Source organism: Mytilus trossulus, chromosome 3 (genome assembly GCF_036588685.1).
Source record: "Mytilus trossulus isolate FHL-02 chromosome 3, PNRI_Mtr1.1.1.hap1, whole genome shotgun sequence".
NCBI lineage: Eukaryota > Metazoa > Mollusca > Bivalvia > Mytilida > Mytilidae > Mytilus > Mytilus trossulus.
In genome coordinates this window covers 8,830,329-8,852,598 of record NC_086375.1, presented here as the reverse complement: position 1 = coordinate 8,852,598, position 22,270 = coordinate 8,830,329, and the positions used below count along the sequence as shown (strand labels likewise).

The 22,270-nt window shown below is 31.3% G+C and overlaps 1 protein-coding gene across 3 annotated transcripts in view; it reads left to right on the top strand.

The window, feature by feature from the left end:
* Window positions 1-1,676, top strand: part of LOC134710096 (dynein regulatory complex subunit 7-like) — a 29,274-nt gene extending 27,598 nt beyond the window's left edge. For all 3 annotated transcript variants that reach the window (XM_063570288.1, XM_063570287.1, XM_063570286.1), the window contains one exon: window positions 1,265-1,676. The gene's annotated coding sequence lies outside the window, so the exon portion shown is untranslated. The remainder of the gene's footprint in view (window positions 1-1,264) is intronic.
* The last annotated feature ends 20,594 nt before the right edge of the window (window positions 1,677-22,270 follow it).

Below are 22,270 nucleotides of genomic sequence, written 5' to 3'. Positions count from 1 at the left end.
AAAGTCACAGTTTATAAAAGTAAACCATTATAGGTCTTAGTATGGTCTTCAATAAGGAGCCTTGGCTCACACCAAACAGCAAGCTATAAGGGGTCACAAAATGGCTATTATAAAACCATTCCAACAGGAAAACCGACAGTATAATCCATAAGAAACACTGATGATCAACAAACAACAACGACTGAACATCAGCCTAATCAAGTTCCATGGTTGTCATCTACAGCAGATTCATTTATTTTGTGAAAACAAGTTGTTTTTTTTGGATGAGGGAAACTGGTATGTTCATGAATTTCGACTGTCTGTATAGAACCTTTTAAGAAATGTTTATTTTTTTTAGCATTTATGTTTGAGGTTTTTCCTTTAACCATCATATTCATTAAAAATTGTATCTGACCAAAACAATAAATCTATAGTATTAAAAACCTCAGCTTAATCGATGGCCAATACTAAGGGTTGTATTAAACTTGCAAGGAAGAAGGAGTTTAAGCACTCCTTGACTATGAAAGTCAGTTGAAGAACAGCAATTAAAGGACTGTTTCCTTGCTTTTGGATTTTTTTAAAGTCATTATAAGCAATACTATTTTTTCCATAATGCTATTGAAAAAGAGTTTGAAAAAATTAAATTAGTGTTACCTCCAATGAGAGAAGAATTAAGCAATTAATTGTAATCAAATTAGATAATGATGATTTAAATGATTGACTTATGACCTTGATCAAGGAAAATACATAATCTAAATCGCAGTAAAAATTAGAATCCATGAAAAAAATTAAAAAAATTAAAAAAAAACCAATTGGGTAAAAGTATTTAATAATATGATGTTTACCACACATATATAAAGAAAAGAAGTTTTTGCATCTTTAGGAATTTATGGAAGTTCAGATCACTACAAAATTTTCAGGTATCATAATAAGTAATTCGGTATTGTTTTTGTGATTAAATTACAAAATAATTGTATAATTAGTTATTGTTTGCAATGATAGATTGGTAGAAATAATAGCCATGAAGTACATCAACTTCAAGCATAAAATAAAACAATGGAAGGCATAAACAATTATAACGAATTGCTCATACTTTGAAGTTAAGGTATAGAATTTCTAAACTGGGAATTAACTGCAAACTAGCTGTACTACAAGTGCAGCTGACACTTAATTAGAATATATCTGTTGGCAAAAAATTATCGGTAGAAAATTTTACATGTGGAAAGTGCATTCATTGAAAATCTGTGAAAAATTAACTGTGAATAATCATGTTTTTCAATTTCAGATATAAAGAAATGAACAACCTATTAATCTCAAATTGTGCCTCGGAAATTATGTGACAATGAGGGGTTTCCGCAATATTCGTCAAGTTGTTTTGTAGTTGTAAAAATCTGACGTCAGGAGATGATAACTCGATTATGTCTTTCTAACATACCATTTATAGTAACTTAATGAAGAATAAAGTTATATCACAAGCTTATACAAAGTGCTCAAGTACAAGCAATTAATCCATTGGATAAGAAAGCTGACAAGTTTATAGCTTAAAGGCTTTCAATTATTGGAATAAATCTGGTCACAAGCTGAAGTATACAGAATGTCTTTATTGACAAATTGTTTTGTGTGCTTACGGCTACTCCATGTCAATTCTGTGATATATATATACATATTTATTTGTAAATAAACTCATGTTTTTGTCATTATATTTTATCTATGATTACATCTTATACACCCACTTTGGATTTAAAAATACTTAATTCTAAAAGAAGTCTCACCGTCATAAGCTTTAACTAAAAGGTTTGTGGTGATATTTTATTGTGTTTTTGAAATCATTATAATTGTCATTTTAATGCATTATGAGGAAATGACACGTTACTCAAAAAAATTAAACAGTTAAAAAGTAATCTACAACCACCAACACCCAACTGCTTGAAAAATAGTTTAGGGGTACCTTAAACAAAAAAGGAATAATAAAAACCACCACATGGTCCAGACAGCTTGACCTTGGTACACCAGACAGCTTGACCTTGGTACACTTATTTTGAAATTTGTTTGACATAAACGATTGACTTTGTTGAATGGATTATCCAGTTATTTTCAAAACATTCAGATATCTAATAGAATAAGTTATAAGACCTCCAAAAAAATTGTGTAGTTTATTTATCTTGTGGAACATATACCTCACATTAAAATCAATTTTCTCTACTATTTAGCTATTCAGCTACCGCTTGGTGATCATAACTTACTGATGATAATATACCTGCATAATTCATGACCATAATTTGTTTTACATTAGGTCTTGTAACAGGCTCTACAAACCAGTAAAAGTCTGAAGTGGTAAAGTTTTCTTTTTTACAAAGAGTAACCGTTACTAGGATAGAGAAACAATTAATATGAGGGATACATCCATGAAATTGCAATCGGTACATGCACAACAAAAGAAATGACAAAAAGCAAAGAAACAGGGCTAATTTTGCTGTTCTTCATGTCAAAGAAGGCATGATGCAATCAATATGGAGCACAACATTTTTTTACTGTAAGTTTTAGATGGCCCCTAGCACCAGTTTGTAAGTTGTAAAATCACCAAATCAGCTGGGTAAAAAAGAACATACTATTACAGATACATCTTCAATGTTTTATCCTATTTCATTTAAATCTAGATAGCTACTGAAAATGAACCAATGGTTTATAATTGGAATAAAATGAAATCAATAATAATTTGCTTTTATATAAGTATCGACATCCATTACAATATATCTATATATGAACACAATGTCATAGAAACAGAACAATAAATAAAAAGAATTCCAGCCAATAACGTCTTATATGAGACACTACCATAAAAATAGACATTGAAATCAAAAGTAAAACAACCACATTTAACATGTAAAAAGTAGGTAATTTCTTGCAGTATGACAAAATACATAAATCAAGAATTGCACAGATATCACCATTGAAGAAGGAACTCCTAAATTCGTCTCATGTCATTGGTGGTTTTAATTGTTTTCAATAAGTTTTTGTGTGTTTTGAGTTTTTATTTTGTTGTTTGTCTATTTGATTGCCGAGTCTTTAGTTTTCTATGTTGTGTCTTCAATCTGTACTATTATTTGTCTGTTTGTCTTTTTATTTTTTAGCCATGACGTTGTTTGTTTATTTTCAATCTATGAGTTTGACTGTCCCTTTGGTATCTTTCTCCCATCTTTTATCATTTTTTTTTCTTCATTTACGTGAGTTCTATACCTACACTCTGCTTCGTTGTTTATTGAACATTTCTTCACAAAAGACAACCCGATTATAAGTTATTCAAACCTACAAATAGAAAATAAAGTGACAACCTTATGGATAAAAAATAAGATCAACAAACAAACAATAGTATAAAACACAACACGGAAAACTAAAAACTGAGCAACAAAAACTTAATTACAAATTGGGGATGATCTTGGATGCTTCAAAAGGGTAAGCAGATCCTGCTCCACATGTGACACCCGTCGTCGTTTACTTGTGCTCTGTTATGAACGCACCAGGTTGTATTAAATTCCTGAGAGTGATCATCATGCAATTTAATTGCAAATGTGGAATTTAACAAACTCAATTTTTATTCAGTGAACAATATTTAGGTCGCTATCTGTATCTTTGTGAATTCGGTTGATATGAATTAAAAGTTGTTGTAATTGTTTGCACGAAAATTGATGATAATTGTGACATAATTCTATAACGTCATATAAACCCTGAGTATAACGAGGTCAAATATGATAAATTTTGTTACTATGCAGTTCATCATTTCTTCTTATCTGTTCATCAACTATATTCAATTTATGACTAAGATCAAATTATCATTTGTATGAAATTTAATGAAACCAATCAAAAGATTTTACCGGAGGCAGGGTATAACTAATTAATCAGTTTATGAAGTAGTAAATTATGTCGCATTAGCACCAGTGCAGTAAAGTTCAAGCAAAAATGAATAAAATTCGGTTTGTCCTTTAAGTATAGAACCTTATTTGGTATATTCGGTTAAAATATGGTTTAAAGTTTCAGTAAGTTTTTCAAGTTTAATTACCTTTTAGAAATGATGAATTATAGAATAACTAATCGAAGAATTCAAATAGAGAAAAATATTCAACGAGTGACCGAACAACACATTAATTCACGAATGCGCGTAGCGCATGAGTTAATTATCAGTGTTGTTCGGTCACTCGTTGAATATTTTTCGATATTTGAATTCTTTAATTAGTTATCCTTTTTATTACATTGACAAATGGCTTTTTTTTTAAAGAAATTAATGTAAAACATCAAAGGAACTATATCTTTTTTCTACGCATTCACAATTTATTTTGATCCGCCGTTATCGACATCTTGACAACGCCTATTGTTGTATGACGTCAGAGAGTGAAATAACCACGTTCATTTCACATGTGAAATTATCATTTTTTATTAACTGGGAAATCAATGTAATTCATTGCAACTAATGTAATAATGGAAATTATCTTTTAATTTTTGAAATTGTGTTATTTGAAGAAGAAAAAAAATGACAAACGAATTCGGGGCATCTACGAATGGAATAACTATCAATTGCTTTATTTTTATTTTTTAAACCAAAGCGAATAAAAGAGGTGTTTTAATGACACAGACATTCACTGATATACTTGAAACAAAGACATCTAAATGTCAACATAATTGATGTGTAAACCTCGAAATTGCACAAATTTTAACTGAGCCTGTCAAAAATCTGTTTCGACATTTATATTTTAAAAGTTTCAGTTGTTTCAACAAGAATGTCTTGACCAACAAACTTATCAGGTAGTTATTGTCGAGCCTGCGACTTTTGTCGCAGAAAGCTCGACATAGGGATAGTGATCCGGCGGCGGCGGTGTTAGCTCACTTCTTAAAAGCTTTATATTTTTGAAGGTGGGAGACCTGGATGCTTCATACTTTATATATGGATGCCTCATGTTACGAAGTTTCCGTCAGTCACATGTGCAATGTCCTTGACCTCATTTTCATGGTTCAGTGACTACTTGAAAAAAAAGTTAAGATTTTTTGTAATGTTAAATTCTCTCTTATTATAAGTAATAGGATAACTATATTTGGTATGTGCGTACCTTGCAAGGTCCTCTTGTCTGTCAGAAAGTTTTCACTTGACCTCGACCTCATTTCATGGATCAGTGAACAAGGTTAAGTTTTGGTGGTCAAGTCCATATCTGAGATACTATTAGCAATAGGTCTAGTATTTTCGGTGTATGGAAACACTGTAAGGTGTACATGTCCAACTGGCAGGTGTCATCTGACCTTGACCTCATTTTCATGGTTCAGTGGTTATAGTTAAGTTTTTGTGTTTTGGTCTGTTTTTCTTATACTGTATGCAATAGGTCTTCTATATTTAGTTTATGGAATGGTTGTAAGGTGTACAGGTCTACCTGGCAGGTTTCATATGACCTTGACCTCATTTTCATGGTTCAGTGGTCAAAGTTAAGTTTTTTTAGTTTTGGCCTTTTTTTCTAATACTATATGCAATAGGTCAACTATATTTGGTGTATGGAAATATTTCATGATCTACATGTCAAGTCGTGCAGGTTTTATTTCACCTTGACCTCATTTTTTACGATTCATTGCTCAGTGTTAAGCTTTTGTGTTTTGGTCAGTTTTTCTTAAACTATAAGCAATAAGTCAATTATATTTGTTGTATGGAAGAATTGTAAGCTGTACATGCCTACCTGGCATGGTTCATCTGACCTTGACCTCATTTTCATGGTTCTAAGGTCAATGTTTAGTTTTCTTGGTTTATGTTAAGTTTATGTGACAGTTGTAATAAAGCTTTTTTATTAGGACTATCAACATAATATCAATGATTAGTTAAGAAGGCGAGACATTTCAGTGTGTGCACTCTTGTTTTTTAAATTGTTATTATACTGATAAATTTTTTTACATTCCCTATATATCTGATTTGTATAACTTTATCGAACTCCTATTTTGTTCAGCGGATGAGACATATAATATGTTAGCCAACTGGCTAAAAAAATCAATTTCCAAAATTTAGAATCTTCGTTGATAACCGTCGTTTCTATGACAATTTCTTTAATAAAGATGACTTTTTACCTTTACCAGTTGTTAAATAAAACCAACCATTTGAATATATGGGTTTGTAGATAGATGTTTTTGTGTTCTGTTAAATTGTTCCTTTTATATTGTTACACGATGATGACTGCTGTACCCATATTTTGACTATTTTTTACGTCGTAACTACAATCTCCTTCCCTTTCATGAATGTGACCTACCGAATAAGACTATTTTTCGGATTTGTTATCACATAAGCAACACGACGGGTGCAACATGTGGAGCAGGATCTGCTTACCCTTCTGGAGCACCTGAGATCACCCCTAGTTTTTGGTGGGGTTCGTGTTGTTTATTCTGTAGTTTTCTATGTTGTGTCATGTGTACTATTGTTTGTCTGTTTGTCTTTTTCATTTTTAGCCATGGCGTTGTCAGTTTATTTTCGATTTATGAGTTTGACTGTCCCTTTGGTATCTTTCGTCCCTCTTTTATTTATAATGTCTGTTTAGTTCACGCATCATTGTAAATATAACGTAATTTGATGAGACTGTCATCAAAGTGAGAGGGTTAGCGCTATAAAACCAGGTTTAATCCACCATTTTCTATATTTGAAAATGCCTGTACCAAGTCAGGAATATGACAGTTCTTGTCCATTCGTTTTTGATGTGTTTTGTTATTTGATTTTGACATGTGATTATGGACTTTCCGATTAGATTTTCTTCTAAGTTCAGTATTTTTGTGATTTTACTTTTTATTTTTTTATTAGCATTCAAGTAAAATACCAAAAAATATACCGATCTCCAAGGAAAATATCTTTGCGTCAAACATAGTCAATCAGATTAAACCGTTTTTTAGCATACAAGACCACAACTCTATAAGTCGCCGCGATATAGCCTTGTTGTGCTAATGCGGCGTAAAGCAACCAACAATCAATCAATCAATCTATTGATAGATTATTGGAAACTACGATAAAGTAGCATTAATCGCACTAAAAAAAAAGTTACAACTGCAGTAGTTTACCGACGTTCAAATCGAATAAATCCTTCAAGAAAATACCGATCATGATACTAAAAATGAGCCAGACCGGGTGCACTAACTCTTTTTTTTAAAATAACAATAATACCGAACTCAAAAAATCAAAACGGAGAGTCTTTTATCAAATGGCAAAATTAAAAGCTCTAACACAGCAAACGAATGGATAACAACTGTCAAATTACTGACTTGGTACAGACATTTCCAGGTGTAGAAAATGATGAATTAAAACTGGATTTAAAGCTAGCAAAACCACTCACTCGTAAGACAGGTGCAAATAATTCGATTATATTGACAACAATGTGTGAGCTGACCAAATAGACATATTAGATAAATATGTCAAAATTTGGGATCATTAGTCAACATTGTGTGTTGTCTTTCAATCACTAGAAACAAACAACTTTCTTCTTATTTTATATTGTCAAGAAATATTATAAATTATGCAACATAAACTGCCTCGTTGTCCTATATCTGTTATCGTAAACGTCATTTAGTCTCTTGTGAGGAGTTTCACATTGCCATTGTCAATAATACCACATCTTATTTTGATAATCAAGAGTTAACAAATAAAACACTGCGCATTACTTTCAGATTATGCAACACTAAACAACAGATTAAATGCTGACTTGATTTCTTTGTAAATTTTGAGAAAATTACTCAAGCTATATGAAACTATGCAAATTAGGGTAATAATTATGCTCCTTAAGAAAAGCTTTTTAGGGGTTGAATAATTGTAAAATCTACTAATAAATATACCAAATAGTTAAATATGGATTTGTTTTACATGTTATACATTGGCTATAATACGATGTGATAGCTAAGTCTTCTGTGAAGTGTTTTGCTGTGTATTTTTTTTTTTCAATTCCCTATGGAATGTTTTTTTTCTTCTTGAACTTAAATTGACTTTCTAAACACATTTTTTTATATATACGCCAGTTAAACGTTATACTTGGGATTTGTATCGTGAATTCGAAAACACAGACAACAGTAATGTACAGCTGTTCAATAGTCAAATCGATTAAGTGGAAACAATTCGAGTCACAAACAAAACCGAGGGAACAGATCAACTATGAGAGGAAAACAACGGAATAACGAAACACTAAAAAACAAACGCCAACATACATAGAAACGGCCATATTCCTGCTTTGGTATAGGACATTTCAGGAAAAAAAGGATGGGTTGAACCTTGTTTAATTGCTATTAAAAAAAAAGAACCTCCCGCTTATATGGCAATGTTAAAAATAACGCCAAATGACAACTAGCGTGACAGGAATACAGTGCAAATAGACATGACACTCTGGACAGAGAAATATATAAACAAATAATCTTATAGTTCATTACAACATGTTAACCACAGAATACTAACAGACAACTCACATGAATTTAAGACAATACACCAGGACACAACACTACAATTATAAACTGCGTCGTTCGAATGTATCAACGCCACACCATAATTCTTGGTATTGCAGGAAGACATCTACTGAAGTATAGTAAATATAGTGTAAATTAGTAGTCTATATTTCTATTGTTGTAATCTATTGAGTATTGTTATGGTAATATAGCTTTAAAATTGTAATCATTTCTAGTTTTTTAGTTTTTATAGGAATGGTGCTATCCATAGTTACCGACATACTATATTTCAGAGGATTGCTTCTATAATTACCTAGTGCGTGTAAATGTTGATAAACTTGACTGCTGTGTCTTAATATTTGGCATTTTACCTGTTATGTCTGTTTGTTTTGCCCACACATTGATGTCAATATAATGGAATTGTATCTGACTAGCTTTAAAACCAGGCTTAATCCACATAATACATTTTTTACATAAAGGAATTCCATGTCAGGTATACGAATTATAAGCCTGGTATCTTTGATAACTAAATACGACAGTTGTTTAGATGTGCTTAAGCTTGTTTTGCCATTTGTTAAGGGACTTTCCGTTTTGATTTTTTCCGTTGAGTTAGGCACTTTTGTTGATTTATATTATCGTTATTGTTTTATTCGATTTGTACGTCGATAAACTACTGTTGGGTTAATTTTTCAATGGAATTTATGCTACTTTAGCGTTGTTTCTAACTATCTTTCAATTTTATGTTCCGATTCTCCAGGTATGGTTTTGTTTGTTAAAACCAATTAGATCTGAATGACAATATCTGACGCAAAGATATTTTCTCTCATTAACAGTCTGAAAAGAGTTCCACTACCATGTATTTTGTTTTTTATATGAAAATGCTACATGCATGGTGAGAATTGACAAGATAATGATCCTAATTGGCAAATAAACAACCTTTTAATGTCTATACAACACAGTTTTACATACCAGTGTTTGATTTGCACGAAATATTGAATAAGACAATTGTGTTGTTTTATACGTTAGGTCATCTGCAACCAGTTCAGTTGACGCACGTATAAACATAACGATGTAACTTTCAAGAATATATCTAACATGCATAAGTGTGGATTTTTTTAACAGAATTGTTGTAAACTTGACTAAAATCTATCGAATATTTGCCAGTAGATCAAAATTTATAATTATGTTAATGCCTGGTATCTCAGATCGAATGTTATGGTCTATTGGGTAAGTGATTGTTTGAAAGTAGCTTTGTGATAGTGGTCTTTAGTAGGTTATTTCGATTAAATAAAAATGTTTCGATGCATAATTTCCGGTATACTAGTAACTACTTTTTAGTGATTGCCTCGTTGTAGGTGTAATGGAATTTAATGCAACTGTCATACAGATAAGAGGCTTAGCGCTATAAAACCATGTTCAATCCACCATTTTCTACATTTGAAAATGCATGTAATAAGTCAGGAATATGACAGTTGATGTCCTTTCGTTTGATGTGTTTTATCATTTGATTTTGCCATTTGATTAGGGACTTTCCGTTTTGAATTTTCCTCGGAGTTCAGTTTTGTTTGTGATTTAACTTTTGACTTACTGAACATGTGTAAATTTGAAACATAAAATGTTAACATTGCGAAACTGAAGAAATTACATAATTCGATCTGATTGCCAATAATCTGTATTTCAACAAATGGTAATGTTCTCCATTCGGCTTGTTTATTATTCTAATTAACTGTAATTGAGACAATGACATTTTCTCCTCTTACCGTTTGTCAAAAAAGATTTCTACAGACTGTCATTCGTTTGAAACAAAACATACCAATTCTATATTCATGGCTAGAACTGACAAGATAATGATCTTAATTGGTACAATAAACGGACAGATATGATCTAATGGCAATGTCTATAAATCAAAGGTTACAATACCAATGTTTGAATAAAACGAAACATTGAAAAAGGAAATAATGTTGTTTCATACGTTCAGTTAATCTGCAACCAATATAATTGGCATGTGTCAGGGGGGATCCCGCTAACATGTTTAACCCCGCCACATTATTTATGTATGTGCCTGTAATTCAGTGGTTGTCGTTTGTTTATGTGTTACATATTTGTTTTCCGTTCATTTTTTTTTAATAAATAAGGCCGTAAGTTTTCTCGTTGGAATTGTTTTACATTGTTTTATCGGGGCCTTTTATAGCCGTACGTTGACCTATAGTTGTTGATGTCTGTGTCATTTTGGTCTTTTGTGGATAGTTGTCTCATTAGCAATCATATTTTTTTTTTAATATAAATTGGCAATCATACCACATCTTCTTTTTTATATATGTATAATCATAAAGATGTACCTTTCCAGAGTCTATGTAAACGTGAAATTATTGTAGACGACTACATTCTATTGACTCTTTACCTGTAGGTATTAATTTAGATATTTATGCCTGATATCTCTGATACGATTTTATGGTCTATAAAGTAAGTGATTGTTTTAGTGTAGCAGTTTGATTGTGCTTATTGTGCTTATTACTGTGTTATTGGTGTATGTTAATTATGCTTTGATAACCAGTTTTGACTTGTAATTTTCGATCCTACTACTTTTCAGCGCTGAAATTAACTGACCCCGTATAGCAAAAAAATCAAGTTTATCATTCGGAAATGATCTTGTATATTTAAACAATTCTTATTGACGATATATGAGACAATGAAATGTTCTCTTAAAATATTTCTACCGACTGCCACGCGTTTAAAAAATACCAATGATATATGCTTGGCTAGGACTGACAGGATAATGATCTTAATTGGTAAAATAAACATGCAGACATATGATCTATTTTCATTTGAATTTCAATGCATCAAAGGGCTAGTAAATCAATGTTTGCAAGACACAAAACCTTTAATATGAAAATTATGTGGTTTCATATGTTAGTTTATCTTCAACAAATAAGAAAGGCATACTTGTCAGCCTAACGATGTAACTTTCCAGAGTCTATGTAAATGTGGATTATCTTAACAGATTTGTTGTTGACATGAGTGAAATCTGTTAAATCTTTGCCAGTAGGCCATAACTTTTATATCAATGCGTCGTATCTTTGATAAAATTTTATGGTCTATTAAGTAAGTGATTGTTTTAAAGTAGCTGTAAGAACTGTGTCATTGCTTGGTTGTTTCGATTCAATAAATCATAATTTCTGATATTATTGTTGTCAGCACTAAAATTAACTGATCCCAAGTATTTTTTTTAAACACATTTTTTTATCTTTCGACACTTGATCTAATCTAAGTGAGATATGATATATTTAATTATAATTTCCAATAATCTGTATGTAAACTAATTCTCCATTCGGCTTTGGTATCGTTTATTAAAAGCATTGTTATCTAATTGACGATATTGAGACAATACAACTTCTTTTATTAACGTTTGTTAACTACACACTGCCGCGCGGACACAAACAAAAATACCAATGCTGTATGCACAGCTAGGACTGACAACTATAATGAAAATATATTTATTTGTTTGTTTGTTTGTTTGATCTTAATTGGTAAAATAAACGAACAGATATGATCCAGTTTCACAATGTTTATGCATCAGAGAGCGTGTAATCTATGTCTGAAAGAAACAAAACATTTAACAGGAAAATTTTGTGGTTTCATATGTAAAGTTATTTGCCACCATTTGGAAAGAAACGATATCTAAATATGAATTATGAATATGAATAACTCAATTGTTGTAGACGTGAATGAAATCTATTGAATTTTAGCCAGTAGGTACCAATTAAAATGTGTATTCCTAATATCACCAATAGACTTTTATAATATTCTAGCTATAAAACCAGGTTTAATCCATCATTTTCTTCATAGGAAAATGCATATACACAGTCAGAAATATGACCTTTGTTATATATTCATTTGATGTGTTTGAGCTTTTGGTTTTGCCTTTTTGGATTTTGAACTTTCCGTTTTGAATTTTCCTCTGTGTTTCGTATTTTTGTGATGAATTTAATAATTTAGGTGAGTGATTGTTTTTGAGTAGCTGTGTGATTGTACTCATTAGTAGTTTATTTCCATTTAGTAAACGTGTTTCGATCCCTCATTTCCGATGTTACAAATTTTAGTGAATTGCTTTTATATTTATCTGATCGCGTATGGCTTTCTAACGTTAGAGCACCAACCTATTCAGAATGGAATATATTAACTTCAAATGATCTTAATTTAAGGAGGCTCGAGGGTACAAACATTTCAGCAATAATTAAAACATTTGTTTTTCATTCCAAATTTTATTTACTACACTATTAGTTGTAACTTTATGAAATGGTACAAGAATCGACCAAAACATTCAATTCGTTCCGGTTCCTGATGACTTTTAAACGTTTTTATCATTGAAAAGCTCCCAATTATCTCCCTTTGGTGAAAAAAAATCCTTTTTTGGCATTACAAGTGAAATATATTTTTTTAACTAATCGGTGACCTGTATTTTTTAGTTCTTTTTAAAAGATAAGATGTACCTAAACTAAACAATTGTAAAATTTAAGCGATATCTGTACTTTTTTTTTATTTCAATATTATCTATTTTGCTCCTATTAGTTCAACAGGAAAAGTACCGTAACGAAAATGCGTGCTTCTTTCGAAGGCAGATTGTCAGTTTGAATGAACGGTGACCCTAAAATTATTAAACTTTTCTATTAAGTATATGAGTCCTTTTTTTAGATTTTTTTTTAGCGAAATCCGATATTTGAAAAAAAAAAAGGATTTATACCCGAGAGCCCCCTTAAAACCAATGATTCTAGTTTTTCTTGCCTTCGTTTATTAAAACAATATTGATCTTATTGATGATGCAAGACTAGAACTGACTATATAATGATGGTCCGGCCACACATTGTGACTTGGATGAATATTATGACATTGACACTTATACCAATTTTTCTTATTTATATGAACATAAAGTCATTTGTACATTATTCAGTTTAGTTTTGGGTCGCCTGAGTAGACGTGTTTACCTCGGTTTGAGTTTATAACCCGATATGCTTTCTCTCAATCGTTTGATGACATTTGAACTGCTGTATACTGCTGTTGCCTTAATTTATACACTATCAACAGTTTGTAATGTATAATGTTTGAAAACATTAAAACCAAGATGCCTTTTAAAAAGCATGTTAACCTTAAAGGAGTTGCAATAATATAGCTGTTAATATAAAAAAAGAAGATGTGGTATGATTGTCAATAAGACAACTATGCACAAAAGACCAAAATGACACAAACATTAACAATTATAGGTCACCGTACGTCCTTCAACAATGAGCAAAGCCCATACCGCATATAGTCAGCTATAAAAGGCCCCGATAAGACAATGTAAAACAATTCAAGCGAGAAAACTAACGGCCTTATTACACTGTTTAAACGTGTACAGAAAAAAATAATTAAAAACTACTGAACTCCTAAGAAAATTCAAAACGAAAAGTTCCTTATCAAATGGCAAAATCTAATGATAAAACACATCAAACGAATGGACAACAACTGTCATATTATTGGTACAGGCATATCCAAATGTAGAAAATGGCTAATAGCATCTTCTCAAATAATTACATATTAACGAAAAGAGGAACAACTAACTACTCTGTCGACGTGAACATTTGTCGCTTCCTTTAAAACCATTTATGGTTCACTGCATCGCATATCAAAGATTGAATGCAGTGATTCCATTTTTAATAATCCTAAGACGGGTTTACTAAGTGTATTCAGATGATGTAATCGTTATAACCTGATGTATAAAAAAGTAAAAAAGGTTATCTATAAACATTTGATGGTGATATCATGATTATTGATTAAAGCTTTTTATTTTTGAAGTCGCAGCAACCAACGAAATAAAAATCAAAAAGACGTCAAGGGGCACCATAAAGGGTGTTTTTGCAATATATCAAGCTCCTAATCGCAGATATTTTCGTTATTTTCTATCGGTCTTGGTTTCATTATGTTGGCAACGATCCAAGATTGACATTTATGGCGATTTATATCCGCCTTATGTACTGCACTAGAAATAAGTTATCCGTATGTAGAAAACTTTTAATATTTATAGTTCTTTTGATATTAGACTTGACTTGGGGAAACCGTTTTTATACAATAAAAAGTGTTAAAAAATCACTTCCTTAACAATTCTCCACGTCCAAATCGAAAACAAAGGAGGATAAATAAAATCGTGAAATGTTAACTATTGCTTTCATTTATGTGGCCTACGTGAAATACATACGACAAAAGGACAATTATAGAAACTTAGTAAAATCGAATGCCAAGATAATTAGAGATTTATGTGAATAATACGTCTCTGAACAAGAAACAATACCTCCTACTACTGCCGTGTAACTCAGTCCTAATGAATAAATAGGAATTATAGGTATGAAAAGACCATCGTAATGCAACATTTGACATGTGATTGACTCACATCCAATAGAAATTAACTAGATAATAGAGAAATGTCTGGCTATTCTATAGGGTTAATGTGTAAAAATTACTTCATAATGGGAATTTGTTATGCCAATATTTTCTGTGATTCCATATTTCCTGGGATGTGTAATAGGACTGCTTGTTGAATTGTCGTTTATGGGATTTTATTTCCACAAATATATATGATTGTGTCAAACTATGCTTGTTGGATTGTCGTTTATAGGATCCCCCCCCCCCATATATATATATATGATTGTGTCAAACTATGATTCTTTTCTCTTATGTAGGATCACAGTTCAAACATCTACAAAAAACTACAAAAAACATAGAAAGATAAGAAGAAAAAGAAAAAAAAAATAACAGAGAAAACAATTATATCAAAAGGTTAAATGCAAATATGAATCTCATAGGTAAACTCAAATAGGGTAAGTTAAAAAAAAAAACTTAAACAAAAATTTGAATCTTTTTGATAATGATTACCGCTGCTAAAGAGTGCTACACTAAAGAGACAGAAGTTTTCTTATAATCGAACTTCGGATAGCGAATAATTGTTATGTTAGTCGCATGACATTTATTTAGTGATGTTTTCATTTGTATCAGTAGATGATAAGTAAATGATGCCTTACCAAATTAAAGTTAAACGTAAGAAGAAGAAGACATATTTTCAAAGGGTCAATATATCATTATAACACTGCGAAGTCACAAGGAATGAATATTAGTAAAATTTTTATCCTAAAAATTAATAAAGGTTCAAATCGATTTTTGTAACCAATATTCGTGTTACTGACCATTATTTACATTCAATTACATTACCTCGTTTCAATGAAACGATAGTGCATCAAACGTTTAAAGTTGAATTCATTTTCATATATTAGTAAACTGCAATGCACGTTCGAGCCCACTACTCTCATTTAAAGCTAACTGTTCATTAACATATGAAGGTCCAATAAATTCTTATTAAGTCAATGTTGTTTTCGTTTTCACAGTTTTCCATACTTTTCATCTTCATACCCTTTTATCTTTTATATATATTTGTGCGTCATTGATGAGTCTTTTGTAGATTTTTCGGATTCAATAGCACATTATCATTTCTGATTAAAATTTTAAAACTAATAATGATTCTGTTGCAATTTTGGCAGTAATTTTTGTAAATATCTATTCAAAATCGTGACTTTAAATTTAAAATTAAACAGATTCTCTCCTAAAATGATACGAGTTAACAATATTGAGCTTCTTTAAATTTTTGTATGAAAAGAGTTCACACAGTTTGCAATGCAGAATATAATGCTTTGTAGCGTGTCATGTATCACAAGAGTTCACACAGTCTGCAATGCAGAACTTAATGTTATGTATCGTGTTATGTGATATTTTTTTCTCCGTTGTGTTCATTTTAGGTTTACTCCGTTCACCTTCCTATAGTTTTTTGTTTTTATTGTTCTATTTATTCTCCTGGTGTTTCCTTTTCTATTCTCAATGTGTATTCTTTTTTTTATTCTACTACACTAAAGTAGACATTATATAGCCTGTATTCAAGTTTTCAAGAACAAGCAAACATATTTGTTTTCCTCCGCAAAGGAAATGAATTCAATGCATAAGAAATTAGCTATATTGTTCCGTTTATTGGAAGTAATGAGTACCACGCAAATTGACCAATTTTACATCCGCAATCTTCTAATTAGTCTTCTATCTCAACGAAATTAAGACAGCTAATCATTTTATCTAAAATAAGAAATGATTAAGTTTTTTTCTAAGGAATGAGACTTGAAATAAGGTCTCAATGGTTTCAGGCAAAAATATCTTATACAGTTTTGCCTGTCCTGTTTTTAGATTATTTTGGTTTTGAATCTCTCAACGAAATGTCATTATTTTGATCCCTAAGGGGTAAACCTTCAATATTCTTTATGTAGGTTATATGATCATAAAAACACGTGTTGTCCGTTATAGAAAGAAAGGGTTGATATGTTTATATTGTACCATTCTCCTAGCTTTTTTGTTGTTTATGTTATATTTGCTTGAATACTTAAAGCTGATTGCTGAAAATAGAAATCATTTCCCCGATAGAGGGTTGCTGCTTTTTAGAAAAGCTATTGAAAGAAGGTATATAATAATCAAGGGCACCAGGTTTATAATTTAGTAAGGTATCTTAATTGTGATGTGACAGTTATATCTTTAAAAGTTTAACTACATAATCGTGATTTGCTTGACCTGTTTCTGTGTAAACGATTGGTCAATACGCAGATTTGATTGCACGGAAGCCGCAGATTATGTTACCATTTTGTTGATTCCCTGTCTCGAAAATCGGATTGATGACTCGTTTTAAAGGTGAGCCCTTTTCACAGAGTTAAGGTAAATTTTCAGGAGTAGATGACGTCAAAATTGTTATTAGTTTTATATCTGCCCACATATAACACAATAATATATGTACTGAAATCTGTTTCATTGAATACACACTTTTAATGTTCATATTGTGTAGCCGCTGCAATTTTGTCCCAATTATAATTTGTAAAGTGTTTTTCTATAAAAGTTTTCAGTTTTTAACACACACCATCTTCCAACCGGTTATGATTGTTCATCTGCAATAATTTTCCAGCAAGGTTTTATATTTTAACCTTAGACAAAGTCCTGTAAAAAAGTTTAGCAAACAACCGAGCTTCAGGGCAAACTGAAAAAGGAGCAGTTGATGAAAACTGACAAAACACGTCATTATCAATCAACGGATAAAGTGCAAACGACTGTCATATTCCTAACTTGGTACAGTCATTTTCCGAAAGATATCTCATTTGTTGAGATTCTATATTTTTTTTGATAATACTTAATTTTTTGTAAATATGTTCTTTTAAAAGTCATGTATACCACTGTAGGAAGTAATATACAGATATGACATTGATATCAAGCAAAATCAAAGACAATGTATTATCTAAGTAATACTATATTAATAACAAGATTCAGACAACAATGATAACTTCTAATCTATGAGTTTAATTGTCCCTCTGGTATCTTTGTCCCCTCTTTCAAATATATAATAGTATATTGACATGTACTTATATGGGGATTGATCGTATTTTGATACCTTATGAACAAACCTACACAATAAGCAAAACAAAGCTGTCTATGTCATTGAAACGTAATAACCTATAGCAGACTTGGATTTGAATAAAGAAAAATAGCCAAAAAATTGATATAGTTAGTAAAAATAATCCTTTTTATGTTACCTAAAGCACCACAAGGTTTATTTATAGAAACGAAAGCTTTTTCTGTTAATGTTCATCTTTCCATTTAAGGCAAATTTAGTTTATTGATATGAAATAGTCTTGATTAAAATATACAGTTTTAGAAGTATAATGCTACGGGGGATGGCGGAATTGTACAATCAGTATTGTTATTTGTTTCATTGTTATGAAGCATTTATAAGACACATGATCACGCCTCCCCAGAGGATAATTACTTTGCTTATACATGTTTAGTACCCGTCTTGCAATAACTTATCTTGATTTCACTTCTTTCTTAGATATATAAATATGTACAGCGAACGACTAAGCACCTGAGATCATCCCCACTTTGTGGTTGGTATTGTTTTGCATAGTTTTTAGTTTTCTATGTTTTGTCTTCTGTACTATTTATTTTTTATTTGTCTGTTTGGCTTTTTAGTTTTAGCCATGTCGTTGTCGTTATTTTCAATCTATAAGTTTGACTTTCTGATATCTTTCGCCCCTCTTTTAGCAACATAATAGTTAAGGAATGTTATTTTATGCCAATATACACCTATGTATGTTTGTTTGGTGGTTATAGCATTGCATTTTTTGGAATACTAAGGAGGTTCCACCCCAAAAATATATTACCATAACTGTGTTTGACAAAATCTTTCGGAATTTTGGGTCCACTTTTCAACTTCGTACTTTATTTGGTCATTCATACTCTTTGGTTCTAATCTAATTTAAGCGTCAACGTTGACTATTTTAAAAACTATTACAGTATGCATTGTAACATGTTTTCTCTAAATCGATTTATGACTTTCGAACAGTGGTATACTACTGTTGCCTTCATTTACCCTACATCAGCACCCGAGAACATACCTAGTATTTAGAAGAAGCGTTGCTTAGTCTGACGTTTTCTATGTTTTGCTTTGCATACTGGTGATTGTTTTTTGATCGTTTTTGTTTTTCTTGACATTGCATTGTTAGTTTGTTTTCGACTTATAATTGTGTATGTCCCTCTTTTTGTGGGGGGGGGGGGGGTTGACTGACATAAAATACAGCAGTTTACCTTATAAACGTTAATAACAAAATTGCAGATTAAAAACAAGGACCACTATTAGTCTTTCGATTGCATTGATCAATGAACTTACTCCTATAAACTTAAGATAGTATTCAGGCAACTGAAATAGGTCTGCCTCAATCATCCAAAAACCTAAATAACACAGTAGGTAAAGTGTACTGTTGATTTTTTATCGGTTTAATTTCAGAGGCGGATTTAGAGGGGGCCTAGGCCCCCGCTTTTCTGGGCAAAATTTGGTTGATTTTTTAGGGAATCACTGGAATCACTGCCTCCTCTTAGGCAGTCCATGGGTCCCAACTTATGAAAATTTCTTGGATTTTTGTTCCAACCGTTATTAGTGTATGTCTTGAACCTGGAGTGAGATGTTGGCTGTTCGCTTCGCGTTGAAATCCTCGTATGTGTATATAAAGATAATAAAACACATCGAAATCCCTGTGATTTAGGTATTATTAATCAAATGCGTGTAATGATTTAGAATAATGTAGCTTTTAGCAAAAATTGACAAATGCTTCAGAATTAACTAAATGTTTTTTTACGACATTGAATGGCTGGTAAGCCCAACTTTGCGTGGTCAGTCACGAACTATGACTTCAATAAACTATTGTTTTATTTTGAATGACAGATGGATGGATTCTTTCATTGACGTCCATTTCAATCAAAGTTCGAGGTCATGTCAATGAACATATATTGAAATTTTAAAGAATACCATTAGTTCATTATGTACGTCTATCTATATTATTCCGAAGTAAGGTATTTGACTGCTTATCACACATTTGTTTAATCTATGCTTATCAGATTTTATAAGCTTTCTGACAGTCATAATTGGCGGGAATGTATGGATGGTAGTGCAACCGGATATGAATACATCGGTGTCGCTCAGTCGATTATGTATGCATTTTATTACAGAGATTTTTACTACAAAACATGTCACTCTTCAATTAACAAAATATTATCTGCTAATTTATTGTTTATTAATGTTCCTTAAGCGTCTCCAAACGCACTCACTCAGTGAAGTAGGATTAATTCTTTACTCATATAGAAATGCCTAAGAAACTTGTGAAGAACTTCAAATATTTATAATGTTCTTTATATTAAAATTAAGTATTAAGAAAGACAATAGTGAGATTATTTGGTCTTTTCCATAATTTTTTTGGAAATGACGGTGTCAGTTTATTTTCGACGTATGAGTTTGAAGGTTCCTTTGGTATCTCACTTTTTCTGAATTTTTAAGATGTCTGTTTGTGAGCAATCTGCGTAGCTGTTTTGTCGACAAACGTTACCCAATGTCATACATTTATACATATTAAAACAAGAAGAAACATAAGATGAAAATGAAGGCAACAGTAGTATACCGCTGTTTAAAAGTAAAAAATCGACTGAGAGAAATCAGATCCTGGTTACAAACTAAAACCGACGGGGGCATATCAGTTATAAAAAAAAAACCACGAAACAACAGAAACACTTAAGTGCAACAAAAACAAACACCAACATACATAGAAACGGACTATTTGCTAATTACTGAAATATTTCTGAATTTGTACAAGGACCAAACAATCAATAAAAAACATAAGCCGATGAAAAAACCAAACACCATGGCAAATAGCATAATATTACAAGACAATATACATAAAATCAAAATTTAACGAACCAGGGGTTAACAAAACGAGTATACTTTTGAGTATCTGTTATAGCGGTAAACTAATGATTAAAGTGAAAAAAACTGCAAATACTACAAAATATTCTTTATTTTTAACATTTAACATTAACACCAGATAAATAAACTTAGTCAGCAACATAGTTCACATGTTGGTTATCACAGTTATATACATACAACAATATAATACCCTTTCATTGATATCCTTGATAAGTTACTCTAACTTATGAAGACTCCTGTTTACTGCACCATTCAATATTCAAGGTAAAGATGCCCATTCATTGATATTCTTAATAAAAAGTAAAATAAAAAAAATACTGAACTCAGAGGAAAATCAATTACTTTAACTTGTTACTTTAACTTACTGTAAGCCAACTTATTTTCGCGAGCCATTTATTTTCGCGAAAAGAAACATTACGCGAATATTAATCGTCGCGAATATGTTATACATGGATCATTTCTTATTGAACTTCAGAATATCGCGAAATTGAATAGCCGCCAAGTGGTATAAAAAGGGTAAAACGCGAAATTAAGTATACGCGAAAATAAGTTGGTTTACAGTATTCAGACTCAGGTTAACTGCATCCTCAAAATTGTGAGTAGGCTCTATGTAAAGAACTTCATAATCGCATGTAACGTTTTAAAACATTACATACTTTTTTCTCTCACAGTTTGTAATTTTAATATTCACATTTCCTACATATACTCATGATATACATATTACCTAATTAGTTTTCGTCCCTTATATATATTATATAAATGCAATCTGTGATATATAAGCGTTTTTCTGGATTTACATTTGTTCGGCAAATCTTCTTATATCTATGACTTTGAATACAAAAATAAGTTACATAACTCTTACAGAAACCAAATCTTTATGCTCTCCCACTGAATTACCAGCGTTTTAAATTTCTCGATAGAAATTTTTCTATTTTCTGTTTGGGAATGTTTGTAGCCATGTTTAAAAGTTAAAACATTTGGGACTTCATGTTCGTGTGTACTTTACATCTACAATGAACATGATATCATCTCTTAAAATGACAAAATTCTTGAAGACTGCAAAAACTCTTTTTTCTCCCCCCTCCCTTAAATTATATCTTTATTGTACTTTTCTCTGCTGTTGCGACAAATTACTCAACCTACAGCAGTTGGCCGAGTATCCCAGTCATTGGATAACCAGGGAATTTATTCAGTTAATTCATATTTATAGGTAGTTTGTTAGTTAAAATTTGTTAAAATTTGACTAACATTAACGGAACCAATTTTCCTGCACCTGGGAGATGCGCATTTCGACAAAACATGTCTCTTCAGTGATGCTCGTGGCCAAAATATTTGAAAACCAAGGCTTACAGTATATAAAAGATGAGGAGCTATAATCCAAAAGGTCTAAAATGTAAAGCCAAATCCGTGAAAAGAATCAGATCTTTGCAGTCTTGTGTTTATATGTTCTTATATAAAAAGAATAAGATGAAAAGGTAATCATTAAGAAATTTCGAACATGTTTTA